This window comes from Phyllobates terribilis, unplaced genomic scaffold, assembly GCF_046119375.1.
Source record: "Phyllobates terribilis strain yellow unplaced genomic scaffold, ASM4611937v1 Scaffold_3__8_contigs__length_932513732, whole genome shotgun sequence".
In the NCBI taxonomy this organism is placed as follows: Eukaryota; Metazoa; Chordata; class Amphibia; order Anura; family Dendrobatidae; genus Phyllobates; species Phyllobates terribilis.
The window spans coordinates 202,742,725-202,758,547 of NW_027362763.1; the positions used below are offsets into that span (position 1 = coordinate 202,742,725).

A 15,823-nucleotide genomic window follows, 5' to 3' on the forward strand; every position below is an offset into this window, starting at 1 on the left:
CTGGGCAGGGGAGGAAGCAAAAGAGTATACAGAGAGGACAGCAGGGGATAACAGCCGATTCTCTCTTTGAAGTGAAACATTGTTTAACCCCTTTACCCCCGAGGGTGGTTTGCACGTTAATGACCAGGCCAATTTTTACAATTCTGACCACTGTCACTTTATGAGGTAATTACTCTGGAAAGCTTCAACGGATCCCCCTGATTCTGAGAATGTTTTTTCGTGACATATTGTATTTCATGATTGTGGTAAAATTTCTTCGATATCACTTGCGTTTATTTGTGAAAAAAAAAAACGGAAATTTGGCAAAAATTTTTTAAATTTTGCAATTTTCAAAATTTGAATTTTTATGCCCTTAAATCAGAGTTATGTCACACAAAAGAGTTAATAAATAACATTTCCCACATGTCTACTTTACATCAGCACAATTTTGGAACCAAAATTTTTTTTTTGTTAGGGAGCTATAAGGGTTAAAAGTTGACCAGCGATTTCTCATTTTTCCAACAAAATTTACAAAACCATTTTTTTTTTTAGGGACCATATCACATTTGAAGTCACTTTGAGGGGTCTTTATGACAGAAAATACCCAAAAGTGACACCATTCTAAAAACTGCACCCCTCAAGGTGCTCAAAACCACATTCAAGAACTTTATTAACCCTTCAGGTGCTTCACAGGAATTTTTGGAATGTGGAAGAAAAAAATGAACATTTAACTTTAACAAAAATGTTATTTTAGACCCAATTTTTTTTATTTTCACAGGGGTAACAGGAAAAAATGGACCCCAAAATTTGTTGTGCAATTTCCCCTGGGCAGGCAGATACCCCATATGTGGGGAAAAACCACTGTTTGGGTGCACGGCAGGGCTCGGAAGGGAAGGAGCGCCATTTGACTTTTTGATTGTAAAATTTGCTCGAATAATTAGCGGACGCCATGTTGCGTTTGGAGAGCCCCTGATGTGCCTAAACAGTGGAAACCCCCACAAGTGACCCCATTTTGGAAACTAGACCCCCCCAAGGCACCTATCTAGATGCATAGTGAGAACTTGGAACCCCTAGGTGCTTCACAAATTGATTCGTAAAAATTAAAAGTATTTTTTTTTCCACTTTTTCATTTTTACTAATCAATTTGTGAAGCACCTGAGGGTTCCAAGTGCTCACTATGCATCTAGATTGGTGCCTTGGGGGGTCTAGTTTCCAAAATGGGGTCACTTGTGGGGGAGCTCCACTGTTTAGGCACATCAGGGGCTCTCCAAACGCGACATGGTGTCCGCTAACAAATTGAATGGAAAATCGGCTCAAATTGTTAGCGGACACCATGTTGCGTTTGGAGAGCCCCTGACGTGCCTAAACAGTGGAAACCCCCCACAAGTGACCCCATTTTGGAAACTAGACCCCCCCAAGGCACCTATCTAGATGCATAGTGAGAACTTGGATCCCCCAGGTGCTTCACAAATAGATTCGTAAAAATTAAAAAGTGGAAAAAAAAACTTGAGGTGAGGGACCACTCCCTGCACATAGTACCGGGTGTCAGCTATGACAATCGGCTGACACCCGGTGGTCATCGCGCCCGCACAGCCTGTGTGCGCGCGCGATCGCGGTGACGTACTAATATGGGTCAGGCTCTTAAAGCCCAGGGCACTGACGCGTATTAGTACGTCATGGGCTTTAAAGGGGTTAAAAACAGGCAGGGAAATGTTTTATTTCAAAAAAATAACCAGCTGTGATGCTGTGCTGTCCTGTCTGTATACTCTTTTGCTTCCTCCCCTGCCCAGGAGATGTGGTATGGTCAGACCATGTTCCTGTACAGTCAGACACAGCCATTACACAGTACACAGCAGGGGCACATTTATAAGATTATCTCAGCACAGGAACATTTTATTTAAATACATCCAGTTGTGGATCTTATTATTATTATAAGATCTATTGATTAAAATTAACTTTCGTTTGTGGGGAAAAACCCTTTAACTTCATGTTATGAGTTAAAAAAAATGTTCTATGAAACTAGTCTTGTCAAAATTTTGGAAATTGTTCTTGTGTTCAGTGGGATAGTGATTAAAATCTTACTTTTCAAAGGGGGTGTACTCATTTATGCTGAGCACTGTATACACACACGCACACCAATAAACTCACATACATGATCATTTTTATTCACATATTTTTGAACCTTGAATGAACATTTATCACAGCTGAGAGATGGGCACAATTGTAACCCAAGCCGTCCTGTGTGATACACACATCAGTAGTGCAGGTGGCCATTCATTCTGATCGCCTGCTAATGTAGCAGCCTGGAGAACACACCTTTCAGACCAGAGTATTTGGTAGACCGGATACAGTTGTATCCATCTTGGGTTGTACAAAACTCTAGGGATGGCCTCAGAATGGACACTTCTCATCTATGGATGTCACACATACCGGACGGAAATACAGTCCACATAGTCCATCCCATCAGATCATATTCAGGACAGAACAGTAACTACTACCTCCATCAGTGTATGTATCCTACAATGGACTCCGCTGACAGCGTTCATTTTGGATGTGCTGATTCTCAAAATACCAGTAACCATCTGGCTCCAGACCCCCTGCTGCACTTACATAGAAGGCTACCAGTCTTCTGATGATAAGGATGCCAACAGGGTGCGGACTGTGGGCGCTGACGTTTTGTAAATCTGGTGAGGTGAGTGAAGGCAAGGCAGTTGATTTCTGAACCCAGGGTTTTTCAATCACCCTCATCATCATAACCCCATTTATTTTTTTAGATTGGAGCAAACAGGTGATCAGCTCGTCACTCCAGGTCCAGCTTCAGAAGCCCTAGTAAGCCATAGACTTGTACCACAGTGGCCAAAACATAGTATCACATGTTGAGCAAACTCTTGGAAGGTACTGACTCTGCATAGATCCAACTGTGTAAAGAACCTTATAGGTAATGCTTCCTGGAAAAAAAACTATGCAAATTAGCAGTCCCCCAGAAGTTCACTGCCTCTCTACCGCCACCTGTAAGTATCTACCCTGCAAGTAAATATCCAGCCAATAATAAAGCCCGGAAACATGACTGGGGGCATCAAACAAAGCAGAAACTTCCATTTGTAGACAGAAAGGATTTGTTTTTTCTTCTTGCCGGTACAGAGTAGGATACTGATAAGCTGCACAGGATGCAAAGATCCCAGTGGTGTATAAAGTCATATAGGCAGTAAACCCTGGGAATAAGCGACGATGGTGTATAGCGTCATACAGGCAGTGCACCCTGGGAATTAGCGATGATTGTGTATAGCGTCATATAGGCAGTGCACCCTGGGAATTAGCGATGATTGTGTATAGCGTCATACAGGCAGTGCACCCTGGGAATTAGCGATGATTGTGTATAGCGTCATATAGGCAGTGCACACAGGGAATAAGCGACGACGGTGTATAGCGTCATATAGGCAGTGCACCCTGGGAATGAGCGACGACGGTGTATAGCGTCATATAGGCAGTGCAACCTGGGAATTAGCGACGACGGTGTATAGCGTCATATAGGCAGTGCACCCTGGGAATGAGCGACGACGGTGTATAGCGTCATATAGGCAGTGCACCCTGGGAATGAGCGGCGACGGTGTATAGCGTCATATAGGCAGTGCACCCTGGGAATGAGCGGCGACGGTGTATAGCGTCATATAGGCAGTGCACCCTGGGAATGAGCGGCGACGGTGTATAGCGTCATATAGGCAGTGCACCCTGGGAATGAGCGACGACGGTGTATAGCGTCATATAGGCAGTGCACCTTGGGAATGAGCGACGACGGTGTATAGCGTCATATAGGCAGTGCACCCTGGAAATGAGCGACGACGGTGTATAGCGTCATATAGGCAGTGCACCCTGGGAATGAGCGGCGACGGTGTATAGCGTCATATAGGCAGTGCACCCTGGGAATGAGCGACGACGGTGTATAGCGTCATATAGGCAGTGCACCCTGGGAATGAGCGGCGACGGTGTATAGCGTCATATAGGCAGTGCACCCTGGGAATGAGCGACGACGGTGTATAGCGTCATATAGGCAGTGCACCCTGGGAATGAGCGACGATGGTGTATAGCGTCATAAAGGCAGTGCACCCTGGGAATGAGCGACGATGGTGTATAGCGTCATATAGGCAGTGCACCCTGGGAATGAGCGACGATGGTATGTAAAGTCATATAGGTAGTGCACCCTGGGAATGAGCGACGATGGTGTATAAAGTCATATAGGCAGTGCACCCTGGGAATGAGTGAAGATTGTCCAGCTGCTCTTTAGCACACATCCGAACATCATGGTCTGACTTCAGATCGCCCACGGGTCTCCTGATCTGAACTCCGCAGCCTCATATGTGCCTACGAGGCTTCCTTCAGACGTCCTGTTTACACGGATAAAACACGCACCCATCAAACTCTATGATACTACTCACATGTCTGTGTTTTTTTGCAGACCATGTGCAGGCTGTAGCCAATCCCAGGCTATGGCGATCAAAGAAGCAGGAGGGTGGGGAGGTTAGTACCACGTCTTTTTAGTCGACATGTGGTAACAAATCTGCACCAGAAGCCTCCAGGAGTGAACTTACATTTAGCCTGTGATGCGCTGTAACTTTGGCCATGACACAGGTCATGCAGCAATATATAACTGTATGACGCTGCTACATTTCAGCAGAATGCAAATTACTGCAACAAGTTGTATAGGGTCAGAACCAGTTGGACTTTTGGTGACGCGTGTCCAATGCGCCTCAGACTCCTGCACCATGCTGAGATCTATCAGCGGATCTGTTGCTGCATACCCTGCCCTGTGCTCAGTTGCTGACTAGTCCCAGCTCAAAAGATGAAATTAAACTCCCTGCAGCTTGCACATATACACCTGTATGGGGATTTCTAATAAAAAATAAAAAACAAAACTCTCTTATTGACTGCTGTTACCGCCAGCATGCAACAAGTAGGGGTGCCACAAAATGCAGGCAGGATTGAGGGGTACAAGACGCAATGTTTACAAGGGAAGGATGTTTATACATAAGGAAAACTTTCATTAAGATGCACAAGTGACAGAGCGTTCCCAATCCTACAGCTGATCCCATACATGGCAGAACATGGCTACAGGCGGAAAAACACGGCTAAAAATGGAGCAAGCACAAACTGCGTATAATGTGTATATACATGTGTGTGTATGGAGATAGATAGATATATATATATATATATATATATACACACACACACACACACATACATACAGTGCATCCATACGAACCACATATAATGTGTGTGTGTACATATACAGTACAGACCAAAAGTTTGGACACACCTTCTCATTTAAAGAAATTTCTGTATTTTCATGACTATGAAAATTGTACATTCACACTGAAGGCATCAAAACTATGAATTAACACATGTGGAATTATATACTTAACAAAAAAGTGTGAAACAACTGAAAATATGTCTTATATTCTAGGTTCTTCAAAGTAGCCACCTTTTGCTTTGATGACTGCTTTGCACACTCCTGGCATTCTCTTGATGAGCTTCAAGAGGTAGTCACCGGAAATGGTTTTCACTTCACAGGTGTGCCCTGTCAGGTTTAATACGTGGGATTTCTTGCCTTATAAATGGGGTTGGGACCATCAGTTGTGTTGTGCAGAAGTCTGGTGGATACACAGATGATAGTCCTACTGAATAAACTGTTAGAATTTGTGTTATGACAAGAAAAAAGCAGTTAAGTAAAGAAAAACGAGTGGCCATCATTACTTTAAGAAATGAAGGTCAGTCAGTCCGAAAAATTGGGCAAACTTTGAAAGTGTCCCAAGTGCAGTTGCAAAAACCATCAAGCGCTACAAAGAAACTGGCTCACATGAGGACTGCCCCAGGAAAGGAAGACCAAGAGTCACCTCTGCTTCTGAGGATAAGTTTATCCGAGTCACCAGCCTCAGAAATCGCAGGTTAACAGCAGCTCAGATTAGAGACCAGGTCAATGCCACACAGAGATCTAGCAGCAGACACATCTCTACAACAACTGTTAAGAGGAGACTTTGTGCAGCAGGCCTTCATGGTAAAATAGCTGCTAGTAAACCACTGCTAAGGACAGGCAACAAGCAGAAGAGACTTGTTTGGGCTAAAGAACACAAGCTATGGACATTAGACAAGTGGAAATCTGTGCTTTGGTCTGATGAGTCCAAATTTGAGATCTTTGGTTCCAACCACCATGTCTTTGTGCGACGCTGAAAAGGTGAACGGATGGACTCTACATGCCTGGTTCCCACCGGTTTGCGTTTAGTTGGAACATCATTTATTTTTCAACAGGACAATGACCCCAAACACACCTCCAGGCTGTGTAAGGGCTATTTGACCAAGAGGGAGAGTGATGGGGTGCTACGCCAGATGACCTGGCCTCCACAGTCACCAGACCTGAACCCAATCGAGATGGTTGGGGTGAGCTGGACCGCAGAGTGAAGGCAAAAGGGTCAACAAGTGCTAAGCATCTCTGGGAACTCCTTCAAGATTGTTGGAAGACCATTTCCGGTGACTACCTCTTGAAGCTCATCAAGAGAATGCCAAGAGTGTGCAAAGCAGTCATCAAAGCAAAAGGTGGCTACTTTGAAGAACCTAGAATAGAAGACATATTTTCAGTTGTTTCACACTTTTTTGTTAAGTATATAATTCCACATGTGTTAATTCATAGTTTTGATGCCTTCAGTGTGAATGTACAATTTTCATAGTCATGAAAATACAGAAAAATCTTTAAATGAGAAGGTGTATCCAAACTTTTGAGCTGTACTGTACATTATGTACACACACATACACTGTACACATAATATACTTATATGTACACACATGTATATTTGTACACACACATTATGTATTGTATATACTGTACACGCCCGTGTGCGCAGTGACCCTTTAGCCGCAGCCCCCGGACCTTTCCCCGGCCGTTTCCCCGGTGAGCGGCCATATGTTCCCGGCCAGTCAGCAGCAGTGCAGACAGCACATGTCCACACTCCTGCCATCTCCATGGATATGACCACTATCCGCCGCCCTCTGTGTCTCCCCTTATCTCCCCTCCCCCACCACTGGTGTCCACACCCGGTACCCGCCCGCCAGCTGCCCGGTAATAACATGACGGTACCTCTCTCAGCTTCTCACCCGAAGCGAATCCACAAGCCCAACAACACAAGATGGCTGACGCCACGCACCGTCACCTGACGACTCCACGCCTCGCCTCAGCAGTGACAGAGCAGCGTGCCCGACCAGTGAGTTCCGTGTTCTCGCAGCTAGATGGGACACCACTCACAGCGCGTCAGCAGCCAATCACGTGACGACTTCCAGCCGTGGGCGCCATGTTGGATGTGGGCACAGCCGCCCGGTCACATCACTTCCTATGGGAGTGTATCTCACGTTTTGGCAGAAAGTTTTTTTTCCTCGAGTCCCAAGTAATAAAATGTGTAATTGAAGGGAGACTTATAGAGAGGGACGACTCTGAGTAATGTGACATGGGGTGTGATTGATACGAGAGGCTGACTGTGACTGCACAGGTGTTGTAAGGCGGCAGCAGGTAACCCATCAGTGTGCCCCTCTACACAGTACCAGCACATGCCCCATATACAGTGTCAGATCACAGCTCCCCTCACTCTGCCATAGCTTTAAAGGGGTTGTTGGCGAGTAAAAATGTTGTACCAAATGCATAGAATGGGTTAAAAAAACTACCCACTGAATATGTCCATTCTACCCGGCTCCCTGTTACAGCGATCATGTGACCACTGCTGCCAATGACTAGTTGTAGCGGTCACCACTGCAGGCACATAACATGTCCCTCTGACAGTGACATCAGTGCTGCAAGGAGAATAGGGACTGGGGCACATGGATGGGGGATTTGGGAGGAGAGTATTGCTTGTTTTATATTTTTTCATCCATTCTCAGCATTTTATTTAAAAAAAATAAACCTTTTTCCTCACAACTGTACATGGTAAAATGGTGTCTTCCCATTGCTGCCACTAGGGGGAGCTCTCTGCAGACATACTATAAAGCTCTGTAGCGGACACAGACTGAGGAGGGCCCCTGTGCAAGAACTGTACATCGGCCCCTTTATATGTCTATGACAGAAGCTACTTGATTTTTTGGCAGTAGAACTGGGCCCCTTTATCTTTTGGGACCCTGTACACAGTGGCATAACTAGTCTGATGGGCCCCCGTGCAAGATTTGCATAGGGTCCCCCCATCCTATATAAATTATATATACATATACACTGTATATATGCACCCTTCATCCTGGTATATATGTTCCTCATCCTGGCTCCATCCTGGCATATATATCCCTCATTCTGGTATATGTCCCTTGACCTGGTCCCCATCCTGGTATATATATCCCCCATCTTGGTATATTTCCCCTGTTCTGCTGCTGTTCTTTAATGTATAGAAAAAAATAAACCATTATGATCACCAGGGTGCGTACATAGAAGTCATGGGGCTCCATAGATGAATTATAATGCACCCCCCATAGTCCTCCATATAGTATATGCACAGCCCATAGTCTTCCATATACTGTAATACAGTCATATGAAAAAGTTTGGGCACCCCTATTAATCTTAAGCTTAATGTTTTATAAAAATTGGTGTTTTTGCAGCAGCTATTTCAGTTTGATATATGTAATAACTGTTGGATACAGTAATGTTTCTGCCTTGAAATGAGGTTTATTGTACTAACAGAAAATGTGCAATCTGCATTCAAACAAAATTTGACAGGTGCATAAGTATGGGCACCTCACCAGAAAAGTGACATTAATATTTAGTAGATCCTCCTTTTGCAAAAATAACAGCCTCTAGTCGCTTCCTGTAGCTTTTAATGAGTTCCTGGATCCTGGATGAAGGTATTTTTGACCATTCCTCTTTACAAAACAATTCCAGTTCAGTTAAGTTTGATGGTCGCCGAGCATGGACAGCCTCTTCAAATGATCCCACAGATGTTCAATGATATTCAAGTCTGGGGACTGGGATGGCCATTCCAGAACATTGTAATTGTTCCTCTGCATGAATGCCTGAGTAGATTTGGAGCGGTGTTTTGGATCATTGTCTTGCTGAAAGATCCATCCACTGCGTAACTTCAACTTTATCACTGATTCTTGAACACTATTGCCAAGAATCTGCTGATACTGAGTGGAATCCATGCGTCCCTCAACTTTAACAAGATTCCCAGTGCCGGCATTGACCACACAGCCCCAAAGCATGATGGAACCTCCACCAAATTTTACTGTGGGTAGCAAGTGTTTTTCTTGGAATGCTGTGTTTTTTTGCCACCATGCATAACGCCTTTTTGTATGACCAAACAACCCAATCTTGGTTTCATCAGTCCACAGGACCTTCTTCCAAAAAGAAATAGGCTTCTTCAAATGTGCTTTTGCATACCTCAGCCGACTCTGTTTGTGCGTACTTGCAGAAACGGCTTCTTTCGCATCACTCTCCCATACAGCTTCTCCTTGTGCAAAGTGCGTTGACCGATGCACAGTGACACCATCTGCAGCAAGTTGATGCTGCAGCTCTCTGGAGGTGGTCTGAGGATTGTCCTTGACTGATCTCACCATTCTTCTTCTCTGCCTTTCTGATGTTTTTCTTGTCCTGACACTTCTGGCCTTAACAAGAACTGTCCCTATGTTCTTCCATTTCCTTACTATGTTCCTCACAGTGGAAACTGACAGGTTAAACCTCTGAGACAGCTTTTTGTATCCTTCCCCTGAACAACTATGTTGAATAATCTTTGTTTTCAGATCATTTGACAGTTGTTTTGAGGAGCCCATGATGCCACTCTTCAGAGGAGATTCAAACAGGAGAACAACTTGCAAGTGGCCACTTTAAGTAGCTTTTCTCATGATTGCATACACCTGGCTATAAAGTTCAAAGCTCAATGAGGTTACAAAACCAAAAAAAGTGCTTTAGTAAGTCAGTAAAAAGTAGGCAGGAGTATTTAAAACAAGAAAATGATAAGGGTGCCCATACTTATGCACCGGTCAAATTTTGTTTGAATGCAGATTGCACATTTTCTGTTAGCACAATAAACCTCATTTCAAGGCAGAAGCATTACTGTGTCCAACAGTTATTACATATATCAAACTGAAATAGCTGTTGCAAAAACACCAATTTTTATAAAACATTAAGCTTAAGATTAATAGGGGTGCCCAAACTTTTTCATATGACTGTATACTGCACAGCCCATGGTCATCCATGTAGCATAATGCACAGCTAACTATAGAGTCATCCATATTAGTATAATGCACAGCCCATATCCTTCATATAATATAATGCACAGCGCATAGTCCTCCATATAGTATAAAGCACAGCCCATAGTCATCCATGTAGTATAATTCACAGCTTTACAGTCCACCATAAAGTATAACACACAGCCCATAGCCATCCATAAAGTATAATGCACCCCCATAATCATCCATAAAGTATAATGCACCCCATAGTCATACATAAAGTATAATGCACCCCCATAATCATCCATAAAGTGTAATGCACCCCATAGTCATCCATAAATATAATGCACCCCATAGTCATCCATAAATATAATGCACCCCATAGTCATCCATAAAGTGTAATGCACCCCATAGTGATCTATAAAGTATAATGCAAAGCCCATAGTCATCCATGTACTATAATGCACCCCCATAGTCATCCATGAAGTATAATGCACTCCATATATATATATATGTATATATATATATATATATATATATATATATACAGTACAGACCAAAAGTTTGGACACACCTCATTTATAGATTTTTCTGTATTTTCATGACTATGAAAATTGTACATTCACACTGAAGGCATCAAAACTATGAATTAACAGATGTAGAATTATATACTTAACAAAAAAGTGTGAAACAACTGAAAATATGTCTTATATTCTAGGTTCTTCAAAGTAGCCACCTTTTGCTTTGATGACTGCTTTGCACACTCTTGGCATTCTCTTGATGAGCTTCAAGAGGTAGTCACCGGAAATAGTCTTCCAACAATCTTGAAGGAGTTCCCAGAGATGCTTAGCACTTGTTGGCCCTTTTGCCTTCACTCTGTGGTCCAACTCACCCCAAACCATCTCTATTGGGTTCAGGTCTGGTGACTGTGGAGGCCAGCTCATCTGGCGTAGCACCCCATCACTCTCCGTCTTGGTCAAATAGCCCTTACACAGCCTGGAGGTGTGTTTGGGGTCATTGTCCTGTTGAAAAATAAATGATGGTCCAACTAAACGCAATAGCATGCCGCTGCAAGATGCTGTGGTAGCCATGCTGGTTCAGTATGCCTTCAATTTTGAATAAATCCCTAACAGTGTCACCAGCAAAGCACCCCCACACCATCACACCTCCTCCTCCATGCTTCACGGTGGGAACCAGGCATGTAGAGTCCATCCATTCACCTTTTCTGCGTCGCACAAAGACACGGTGGTTGGAACCAAAGATCTCAAATTTGGACTCATCAGACCAAAGCACAGATTTCCACTGGTCTAATGTCCATTCCTTGGGTTCTTTAGCCCAAACAAGTCTCTTCTGCTTGTTGCTTGTCCTTAGCAGTGGTTTCCTAGCAGCTATTTTACCATGAAGGCCTGCTGCACAAAGTCTCCTCTTAACAGTTGTTGAGATGTGTCTGCTGCTAGAACTCTGTGTGGCATTGACCTGGTCTCTAATCTGAGCTGCTGTTAACCTGCGATTTCTGAGGCTGGTGACTCGGATAAACTTATCCTCAGAAGCAGAGGTGACTCTTGGTCTTCCTTTCCTGGGGCGGTCCTCATGTGAGCCAGTTTTTTGTGGCGCTTGATGGTTTTTGCAACTGAACTTGGGGACACTTTCAAAGTTTTCCCAATTTTTCGCACTGACTGACCTTCATTTCTTAAAGTAATGATGGCCACTCGTTTTTCTTTACTTAGCTGCTTTTTTCTTGCCATAATACAAATTCTAACAGTCTATTCAGTAGGACTATCAGCTGTGTATCCACCAGACTTCTGCACAACACAACTGATTGTCCCAACTAGTGTTGAGCCACCCCCGTAGTGTTCGAGTTCGGTTCGGTTCGTCGAACACCCGTGTGTTCGCCGAACTGTTCGTCGAACTGTTCGTCGAACACCTTCGAACACCGTTAAAACCAATGGCAGGCAAACAAAAACACATAGAAAACACCTTCAAAGGTGTCCAAAAGCTGACAAACTGCTCAGAAGACACAACTAACACATGGAAAAGTGACAAGTACATATAGTCATGCGAAAAGAAAAGAGGTGGAGGAGTAAAAGGAGGGGGAGACACAGATATAGGCATGTCATGCCCTTCTAAAATCCAAAAAGTGAGAAGCCGAGACGGCCAGTCCGCTCCTGCCCGTGCCACCTCCGTGTCGCCGGGTTTGTGCCAGAGCCGCGGTGAACCCTGACGGCCAGCCCCCCTCTCCCAATACTGGTGCCTGTCCGCTGGTGGGTCGAGAGAGCCCCCCTGTGGTGGAGGCAGCTCTAAGCTTTTTAATTTAAATTGTCCCTCTAATTTGAATGAATACACTTTAAATCCATTTACAAGGATCTATTGGAGGGCAAGTCTCATGCCAGCAGCCGCGTAATTCCAGCTCCAGTAGCGTCCACTAAAGCTGCTGCAGTTAAAAAGCTTTTATAAGGATCGAGCTCGGCTGTCCACCGCAAGGCATCCTAGTGCCAGTCCCAGCCCCTATGCCTTGGGGTGCCTCCTGATGCTCTTCACTGAGTATCCCGTGGTCCCGAAGCATTTCCTTTGAAAAAATTAAGTGTCCAAACTACAGGTGGTGTAGCTTGCTTAACAGCCGGGATAATCCGCTGACTAGCAGACACTGCTACTAGGCACAAAGTATTTCCTGGGCTAGATGCAGTTAAAAATTTGTAAGTAGATACTCTCGTTGGATGCTGAGAAAGCATTCCATAGAGTCTCCTGGCACGCCATATATGATTCTCTTAAAAAGCTTGGGGTAGGGGTCTAGGGGACCCTTTTATAGCCAAAATCACGGCCCTGTATCACAATACGTCACCTAGGCTGAAGATAAATGGAACTGTAGCACCGAGGGCTCGGTTGCTACAGACGTATTGCACCTCACCCAGAGGTGTGATATCTCACTCTCAGATAAGGATGGAGTGTGGATCAGGACCCGACACCTGCATGCATTACACCACATTGCCGTGGGGCAGGGCGACCAATATGCCCCTGAGATGGGCACGACAGTCCCTGTCCCTGGCTGGAGTGGGGGGAGGGAACACTGAGGAAGGGGAACCCTGCAGTGCAGGAGCAGGGAGGAAGCAGTTCCTGGGTGCATTGAGAAGGGAGTATAAAAGGTGGGCACCATCTTAGTTCAGTGCAGAGAAGTCTGAGCAGAAGTGGCAGGGAGCAGGGGCTCTGCATGAGCTCTGCTCCGGAGGCCGGCCTAGTAACAGAGGCCCAGGCCTGCAAGAGGGAGAAGGAAGGAAGAGGAGCGGAGAAGGCTCCAGGAACGAGGAATGAAGGGATCCCATGGGTGCGGACGGGCGAGTCGCCACCGCACGCCCGAATCCACCTGCGTGGAGGGGTCAGGCCAAAGGGGGAGACCGGTCCCCGAACTAGTGGAGGCAGGAAACGACCCTCAGCTAGAAACCGGAGGCTCTGACATTTTATGTGGCGCAGCCCCTTGCTCCACCCGCTAGGAAGGCACCACATAGGGTCAGGGAAACTGGCGCCAAGTTTACCAAGAGGAGGCCCGAGGCAGCCGGACAGAAGTGTTGGTAAGAAAGGCCAGACAAAGGACACACAAAGGGGGTCCTGTGAAGCGCTCCAAAGTTATCTGGGAGTTGTCTGAGCCCCTCACCTGGTGAGCACAGTACGACGTGGGCAGCCGTTACCTGCAGACGTGGTCTGGATAATAAGAACTGTGAGTAAAGGCCCTGAACTGCATCACTGACTCCGTGTCGTTACTGCTGCTGCCCTGCACCATCACCCCCATCCTCCGCATACACTGCCCTGAGGCTATACTCCTCCCGTGGGGAGTTATGCTACGCTCTGCTGCACCCACAACACCAGCCTTAGCGGTCTGCCCTGTAGCGGCGGTTCACTCTGACCGCAATCCACGGGTGGCGTAGTCGGACATTTAAACATCAAAACCACATAAATAGTTCCGCCACTGGTTTGACCGCCCTGAGCCACGGAACCGGATCGCCGCCACGAAGACTACAACCACCAGCATCCACCAAAAAGGGTCCGGCTCCGGGTGTCCCAAGGCCCAGGGGGTGCGTCAGAACATTTTCATCACCTTTCACAATCACCAATGGGACAAGGCAGGGATGTCCTCTGTCCCCTCTCTTATACATCCTAGTGACGGAGCACCTGCTCTCATCAATTCGCCATAACCCCAATATTAGGTGGATTGAGGTGGGAGGCACCGAGTACAAGTGCTCTCTATTTGCTGATGATGTCCTAGTATATATCACTCAATCACATATATCCATCCCTGCTGTTATGGCTGAAATAGATCACTTTGTTACATGGTAAAATTTTAAAATCAATGCAGCGAAGTCTGAGGCCCTCGATGTCTCCCTCCCTAAATCCATATAGGATTCCATCCAGTCCAACTTTCCCTTTGCCTGGCCCTCACAGGGTATCAAATACTTAGGAATTCCTATTCATAGAGACCTCTCCCATCTATGTTATCTTAATTTTGGGCCCTTTATTGAACAATTCCATACAGACCACGGTTGGCAAGTTAGAACTGTAAGATTCACTACGTGAACCACTGGTGTTTTGTGGAAAAGCACATGTACACCGCGTTCCAAATTATTATGCAAAAAGTGTTTAGGAGTGATAAGGGAAGAATTTGTTTGTTTGTCAGTTAAACTCATTGATGGTGATGTGTGTCAGGGCTCTTTATATCACTGTAAGCAATTGCAGACACCTGTGCTAATTAGTTTGGCAAGTGTGTCCAATGAAAGGCAAGACTACTTAAGAAGGCTCTCTCACATTATTAAGCAGCCTACATTTTCTGCCAAAATGGGAAAGAAAAAGGATGTGTCGGCTGCTGAGAAGCAACAAATTGTGGAGTGTTTAGGTCAAGGCATGACTACAATCAACATTGTGCGATGATCAGGATGAAGTGTCTTGGCAATCAAGAAGTATGTAGCTGATTCACAGTACACACGTGTGCGTGCTGATAAGGGCAAATTGAGGACTCTTTCCTACAGGCAATTACGTCAGGTTGAAAGAGCAGCGGCAAAAAAGCCTTGTCATAGCAGCAGACAAGTTTTTGAAGCTGCTTGTGCCTCCAACGTCCCCCGAACAACAAGATGCAGGGTCCTTCAGAGGTTTGCAGCTGTGCATACGCCATCCTGTCGACCTCCTCTATCCACTTCACACAAGCAGAAACGGCTCCAGTGGGCCAAACATTACATGAAGACTGATTTCAAAACTGTTTTGTTCACGGATGAGTGCCGTGCAGCGCTCGATGGTCCAGATGAATGGAGTGGAGGATGGCTGGTTGATGGACACCCCACGCAAATGTAGCACCCTGAGGATTCGGCTGCTACAGGGGTATTGCACCTCAACCCAGAGGTGTGATATTCCACTCCCGGGTAAGGATGGAGAGTGGAACTGAGCTCGGTAGGCTGCATGCACTACATACATCCCATTTCCGGGGAACAGACCAACGGTACTCCCACTTAGAAATGTGCAGGTACGACCGAGTCTGTTCCTGGCTGGAGTGGGAGGGGGGTGGTACATCCCAAGTAGTGTAGGGGCAGATAGGGGGAGCAGCCTGGGTAAAGATAGGAGCTCATTGGGTGCTGGTCACCTGAGCTCACACATAGAGGGTGTATATAAGGTGGGCACCAACTAA

The 15,823-nt window shown here is 45.6% G+C and overlaps 1 protein-coding gene across 6 annotated transcripts in view; it reads right to left on the minus strand.

The window, feature by feature from the left end:
• Positions 1-7,254, minus strand: part of GIGYF2 (GRB10 interacting GYF protein 2) — a 150,922-nt gene extending 143,668 nt beyond the window's left edge. For 5 of the 6 annotated variants that reach the window (XM_073674502.1, XM_073674501.1, XM_073674499.1 and 2 more), the window contains exon 1: positions 7,103-7,254. The gene's annotated coding sequence lies outside the window, so the exon portion shown is untranslated. The remainder of the gene's footprint in view (positions 1-7,102) is intronic. The other variant, XM_073674498.1, reaches the window with a different exon arrangement.
• Positions 7,255-15,823: the final 8,569 nt, after the last annotated feature.